This window comes from Elephantulus edwardii, unplaced genomic scaffold (genome assembly GCF_000299155.1).
Source record: "Elephantulus edwardii isolate Elephantulus edwardi_28Jun2011 unplaced genomic scaffold, EleEdw1.0 scaffold00031, whole genome shotgun sequence".
NCBI lineage: Eukaryota > Metazoa > Chordata > Mammalia > Macroscelidea > Macroscelididae > Elephantulus > Elephantulus edwardii.
In genome coordinates, this window is record NW_006399781.1 from 3,587,431 (window position 1) to 3,593,970 (window position 6,540).

Here is a 6,540-nt window from a genome sequence, read left to right on the forward strand (position 1 = left end):
TGATATGTTATTACCGAATACTTTTTCCCAGTCAGTGGCTTCCCTTTTTACCCTACTGGAGAAGTTTTTGGATGTGCATAGGGATTTGAGTCTTAGAAAGTCCCATTCATCTATGTTATTTGATTTCTTGACTGCTGCTTCCATGGGTTTTGATTGTGCATCCAAATAAAAAGAAAATTTTAACAGTATCCGTCTTTTATCTGTTTATCATCATTTTTGTTTTTTGGAGTTTTTTTTCTGATTTTGAATGATAAAGTGTTTCCTTGCTCTGTTTTGATGACTGCCTTCTGGTCCAAGTATAGGTTTTGCATGAGCACAATCAGGTGTTCAAGGATACCCATTCTTCTCAGAGTCAGCCACTGTTTGTTGTGAACCACACAGTCAAATGCCTTTGTATCATCAATGAAACTCATATAAACAATTCCTCTGGCTTCTGCTTTTAGTCAATATCCATCTGACATTGGCAATGAATGTCCCTAGTGCAGTGGCCTCTTCTAGACCCAGCCTATACTTATGGTAGTTCTCTGTCAAAGTACTACTTTTGGATAATCTTCAGCTGAATTTTGTTTGTGTTTGACATTATGATAGTGTTTGATAATTTCCACACTCTGTTGGCTCACCTGTTTTTGGAATGAGAATAAATATGGATCTCTTCCAGTCTGTTGGTCAGGTCCTTCAGGTTTCTTGGCACCGTCTAGTGAGCATTTCTAGGGCTACATCTGTTTGTTGAAATATGTTAATTACTATTCCATCAATTCCTGGGGCCTTGCTTTTTGCCAGTTCCTTCAGTGCAGCTTGAGCTTCCTCCTTCATCGCCATTGTTCTTGAACATAAATTATTTTATTAAGTATTTCTATGTCAGCCAATTCTTTCTGGTACAATCACTCTGTGTACTTCTTCCATCTTCTTTTAATGCTTCTTGGATCATTCAATATTCTGCCCATGTTGTTTTTGTGTACCATAGAGTCAAAACTGAACCATAGCTGACCCTCCAGCTGGTTTTCAGAAGCAGTTAATTTCATGGGAGGAGATTACCCATCATTTTCCCACAGAGCAGCTGGGGGCCTCTAACTACTCACTTTCAGGATTGCAATGCACTTCTTGCCACTAAATCACCAGAGGTCATTCTGTCCATAACAACCTTTAGTATTAAAATTTGAGCCTTGAGCTTAAGAAATGCTGAGCAATTTCTACTCTTTTGATTTCTGGCTCTAGAACTTTGCACATTTCATTATAAATTACTTCACTTCATCTTCCCAAGCTGCCCTTTGAAATCTTCTGCTCTGTTCCTTAACTTCTTGATTTCTTCCCTTTGCTTTGGCTCCTCCACACTCTAGTGCAATATTCAGTCTTTTCCAATATCCACCTTAGTTTTTACTTCATCTTTTGTCTTTGTAATGACCTTTGTATTCTTCATGGAAATTATTTTTTTTATCCTCCCACAACTCATCTGGCCTTCACTCATTAGTGTTCAAGTCCTCAAATCTGTTCCTGAGATGGTTTCTTAATTCAGGTGGGATAGACTCAAGGTCAAATTTTGGCTCTTGTGGATCTGATTTAATTTTCTTTTGCTTTGGTTTGAACTTGCTTGTGAGTAGTTGATGGTCTCTTCCATAATCAACACCTCACCTAGCTGATACTACACTTCTTCAATGATTCTTTCAGCAGATGTAGTCTGATTCCTGTGCAGACAATCAGGTGAGGTCCAAGTGTGTAGTCACTCCTTTTACATTTCATATAAAAGGTATTTGCAATGAGTAAACCATTGACTGTACAAAATTCTATCATTTTATGTTTAGCCTAATTTCTGTCACCAAGACCATGTTTACCGACTACTGATACTTCTTCTCTATTCCCAACTTTTGCATTCCAGTCACTCATTATAACTAGTGCATCCTGATTTTTTGTTCAATTGTTTTCTTACTGCAAAAGTTGGTAGGAATCACCTATTTCCTCCTCCTCTTTGACTCTGGTTGTAGGTGCATATATTTGAATGATGGTAATATTGACAGGTGTTCCATGTATGAAAATGGGTTACAACATTACAATCCTGTTACAACATTGTATTTCAAGATGTATCTGGAAATGGTCTCTTTAACTATGAATGTGATTCTCTGTTTCCCCTCACCTTTTCATTTCCTTCATAGTAGACCATATGATTGTCTGATTCAAAATGTCCCATGTCAATCCATCTCATTTTGCCAATGTCTGTCAATATTAATACATTCTGTTTTTTCCTTAAGAATATCCAATTTACCTACACTTATGCTTCTCATATTCGAACTTCCAATAACTAATGTCTGCTTGCAACTGTTCCTCCTCATTTTTGTTTTCCTAATTCAAGGGCTCAGTCTCAGGTGGCATATCTGCTAGTCTAATTTAAGTGTCGTCTATTGTGCATAGAGTTTTGGAAGGCCTGCTGTTTCAGAGTGGCAAATTCTTCTCCCTAGTCTGCCTTAATTTAGATGTTCAACTTAGAGCAATATCTGCCAGAGGAGCATTTTACCCAGGAGAGCAGGTGAAATAGACTTTCCATTGCAAAAGTAACCAATTAAGTGTGGTTTTCCAGACTCACTTTTGGTTTCTGTAATTTGGTTCTGAACCCATCCTACTCTGCCAGCATCAACTTCTTCTTTTCACTTCTGCCCTTCCCCTTCCAAACCCTGCCTTGCCTGGTCAACATTCCCCTGCTCCCTACCCCCAGCCAACCATAGATAGAATAAATCAGGCCTCCAGTCACTTCTGCAGTGCTGTCTGTCCTACTGCTGTTCCACTCTGTCTTGAGGCTGCCACGACTGCTCCACTCCATTGTGCAGATGCTACCACCACAGCTCTGGTCTCTTGAGTGGTCTCCACCCACCAGTGCTCATGTAGCCACTGCCTATCTGCTGCTTCCCCTCTCATGTCTCTGTTGACCAGTAGCATTGCTGGTGCCTACCATGGCTGGTGCCTCAGGTCATTGGTGTATGCCTCACATCCATTTGAGGATATACCACTATAATATTTTTTAATTATTATCAGAAAAATTTTAATTGTATGTGATAGTAATGATATTATTCTAAACTTTCTGTTCTGTTACATCATATTTCTTTGAAATGTGCACAAATATGGATCTTTTTCAGTTGGTTGACCAGCTGTCTTCCAAAATCCTTGCATAGATAAATGAGTGCTTGCAGTGTTATATCTGTTTGCTGAAATATCTCAATTTGTATTCTTTCATTTTTTTCCAGCCTTGTTTTTTACCAGTTTCCCCAGAGCAATTTGGATGCCTTCCTTCACTACAGCTGGCACTTGGATCATAGCTACTTACTGAAATGGTTGAATAAAGGCTAATTAATTTTTCTATAGTTAACTTGAATTATCGTTGTTGTTGTCATTGTTGTTATGCACCATGAATTAAGTACCCTTATAGCCACCCTATAAGGTTCAGCTGAACTGAACCTTGCCCTATCCTGAGCCATCCTAAATATCTCTGGCACAGTAGAGCCCATTGCTGAAGTCATCATCTCAATCCACATCATTGAAGCTATTCCTATCCTTCACCAACTCTTAATCTTTCCAAGCATGATGTCCCTTTCCAAGGAATAATCTCACCTAGTTACATGTCTGAAGTATGAAAGGCAAAGCTTTGCCCCCTTTGTCCCCAAGAAGCAATCTGGCTGCACTTTTTCCTATGCATAATTGTTTTCTTCAACACTAGAGCTCAAAGGCATCAATCCTTCTTCTGTCATCCATATTCATTGTTCAATTCTCTGATATAAAGCAGAGATTGAGAAGATTATGGCCTTAGTTACACATTAGTCTTCTAAATGATATCATTGCTCTTCAGCATTTTGGAGATAAACCTACTATATTCTTTAGATGCTTCATTTGCAGTTCAACATTTTGACCTTAGAAAAATTCAGTCATAAAACTTGAGATAATTTTTCCAGTTCTTTTAGCTTGAGACTTGTCACATGTGTTCCTGCTTTTTTAGTTTTAAAGCTTCAGATCTTTGTTCATTTCACTATAGGAAAGCTGAAATCTTTTGTTCAAGTCTTTTATATTATCTTTTTTTCTATTTTCTTTAGTTACTCAGTAGTCAAACACATGTTTCAGAGTCTCTTTTGATGTCCATTTTGCTCTTCTTTTTTTCCTATCTTTCTTGTATGGTATCCTTGGTGTCATCCTACAACTCTTAATATTGGAGAATAGTAAGTATTCCCAGATTATTTTAGTAATTTGTTGTGATTGGTGGGAGAACAGAATGGAGAACAATGACTTGAAAAGGAAACTGAAGGCCTGGTTGTGAAGGATCTTGCAAATGAGGCTGTAGATTTATCAACATTGGCTACCATATCTTTTGCACATGAAACCATCAAGACAAAAAACTTAAAGACATAAAATTTCACTTAGTCATTTTAATATATGACTGCAAAGCAAGTCTTTCATAAATGTTTATTTAAATAATTTTACGTTTTATAGGTGATTCCCCTACTGATTTTTTCTGGACCATCACGTTAGAACCAACTCATAGGTGAACCCTACACCGGGATTTTAGAAGCAGTAAATTACATGGGAAGAGATTGCCCATTTTTCTCCCATGGAGTGACTTGTACATTAGAACTGTTTACCTTCAAGTTGGCAGCACAACTTCTTATCACTAGATCACCAGAGCTCCCTGATGATGTGGATAAGGTTTTAAGAGACCTCTAGGCCTTCGTGCTCCTTCCAGACAGACACCTGGAATTAAATTTAAAACAGTCCTGTAACTCTAGGATTTCAATCCAAAACTTGAGACTAACTTCTTCCAACTGCAAGTGCTCCCTTTTCTGTATTCTTTGACTTTTATTTGGTACTTGTGGGCATGTTGTCTCCCTCCAAGAATTATTTTTCTTCATGGATACAAACTGTGTCTTCTTGCTTTCTCTGTTTTTCTTCTGATTATATTTGAAGGAATATCCACCGAAGGATATCCATATCTTTGTTTTCTCTTGCTGCTGTAACAGAAATACTAAAGTGAATGGCTTTAAAGAACAGAAATGTGTCTTCTCACAGGTATGATGGCTAAACATTTGAATCAGACTCTTGGCCCCATCCCTTCTTTCCTTGAGAGATAATTGCAAGTAGCTTTTGGAGTATAAAGAATAAGTTTTCACATGGACTTTGGCAAGAACCAAACTAATTTGTAGGTGTTCTTTCTCCCTCTTTTATACCAAGGGATGAGTTCACCAAGAAATTATCAACATTTTTATTAACAAAAATATATAAGGAAAATTTTTGTTATGTTATAAACTGTTGTCATCATTAGGAGTCATGTTGACCATGATTTATAGTGACTCTATAAACAACAAATCAGCATCTTGTCCTATCCATTGCCATCCTCACCATCATTGTCATCCTCAAGCCCATAGTTATAGTCATGGCATCAGTCTGTCTCATTGAAGATTGTCTTCTCTTTCTCTGACCCTGTACTGCTCTCAGCATGATGTCTTTTTCCAAGAACTGGCCTTTCCTGATAACATGCCCAAATCATATATTGTTGTTGTGAACTGTAGAGTCAGAATCAACCTATAACTGGGCCCTCTGGCAGGTTTTCAAGCCCGGTAATCACACAGGAGAAGATTGTCTAACCTTCTCCCACAGAGTAGCTGGTAGGCTCAAACCACAGCCTTCAGGACTACAGTGCAGCTTCTTGCCACTATGTCCTAAGAGTTATAAATTAGATGATGCCCAATTAGTAATAATTATCTAAAAGATGACTACTCTTATTTGGAAGTGTTACATTTGGTAAAAATTTTAGATTTCAAATATTTAGAATATTTTTCCTTGGATGCATTTATGGAAAAGGTATAGGAAAAAGTTCAAGGAACAAAATGAGTTGAAGTGGGCAGACAACATGTTTAGTCATGCAGAATTAAGATTTCCATGAAATGAGGCCTAGGACATAAGCAAAGATGAAGCTGGCAGCAGTTAGCATTGATTATTTCTAGAAATACTTAAGTACATTTGCTAAACACCTGCTCTGTGCTGGGCATCATTCTACATGATGGGACTGTAGATGTAAACAAAATAGTCTTTTACCATAAAACTGATTAGTTCACATTTCTGCTTGAAATTCTCCATTAGATTCTTCTCTAGCACAATAAAAAGCACACTCATATTTTGACATATAAGGCAACTTATAATCTGGCCTTTGCCACCTCTCTGACCACATCTCCTGCCGTCTCCTCCTCACATTGCTTTTGTCTAGTCACATGATGTCTCAGGCCTCTACACTCAGTGCTTTTCTGCCAGAAATGCTGGGGCTTTGGCCAAAGAGCAAGGTTTTGAGAATCACTCTCTACTTTGCCCTTAATCTATGCCAGTCATTGTACTAAATGTTTTGTTGTTGTTGTTGTTGTTATGTGCCATCAAGTGGCTTGCGACTCGTAGTGACCCTATGTACAAGAGCTCTATGCGCTCTTTTATCCTGTGCCAACCTAGCCATCTCAAATGCACTTATTCCCACCTCTCTAGTCACAGAATTGATTCATCTCATCAAAGGTCTTCCTCTCCTTC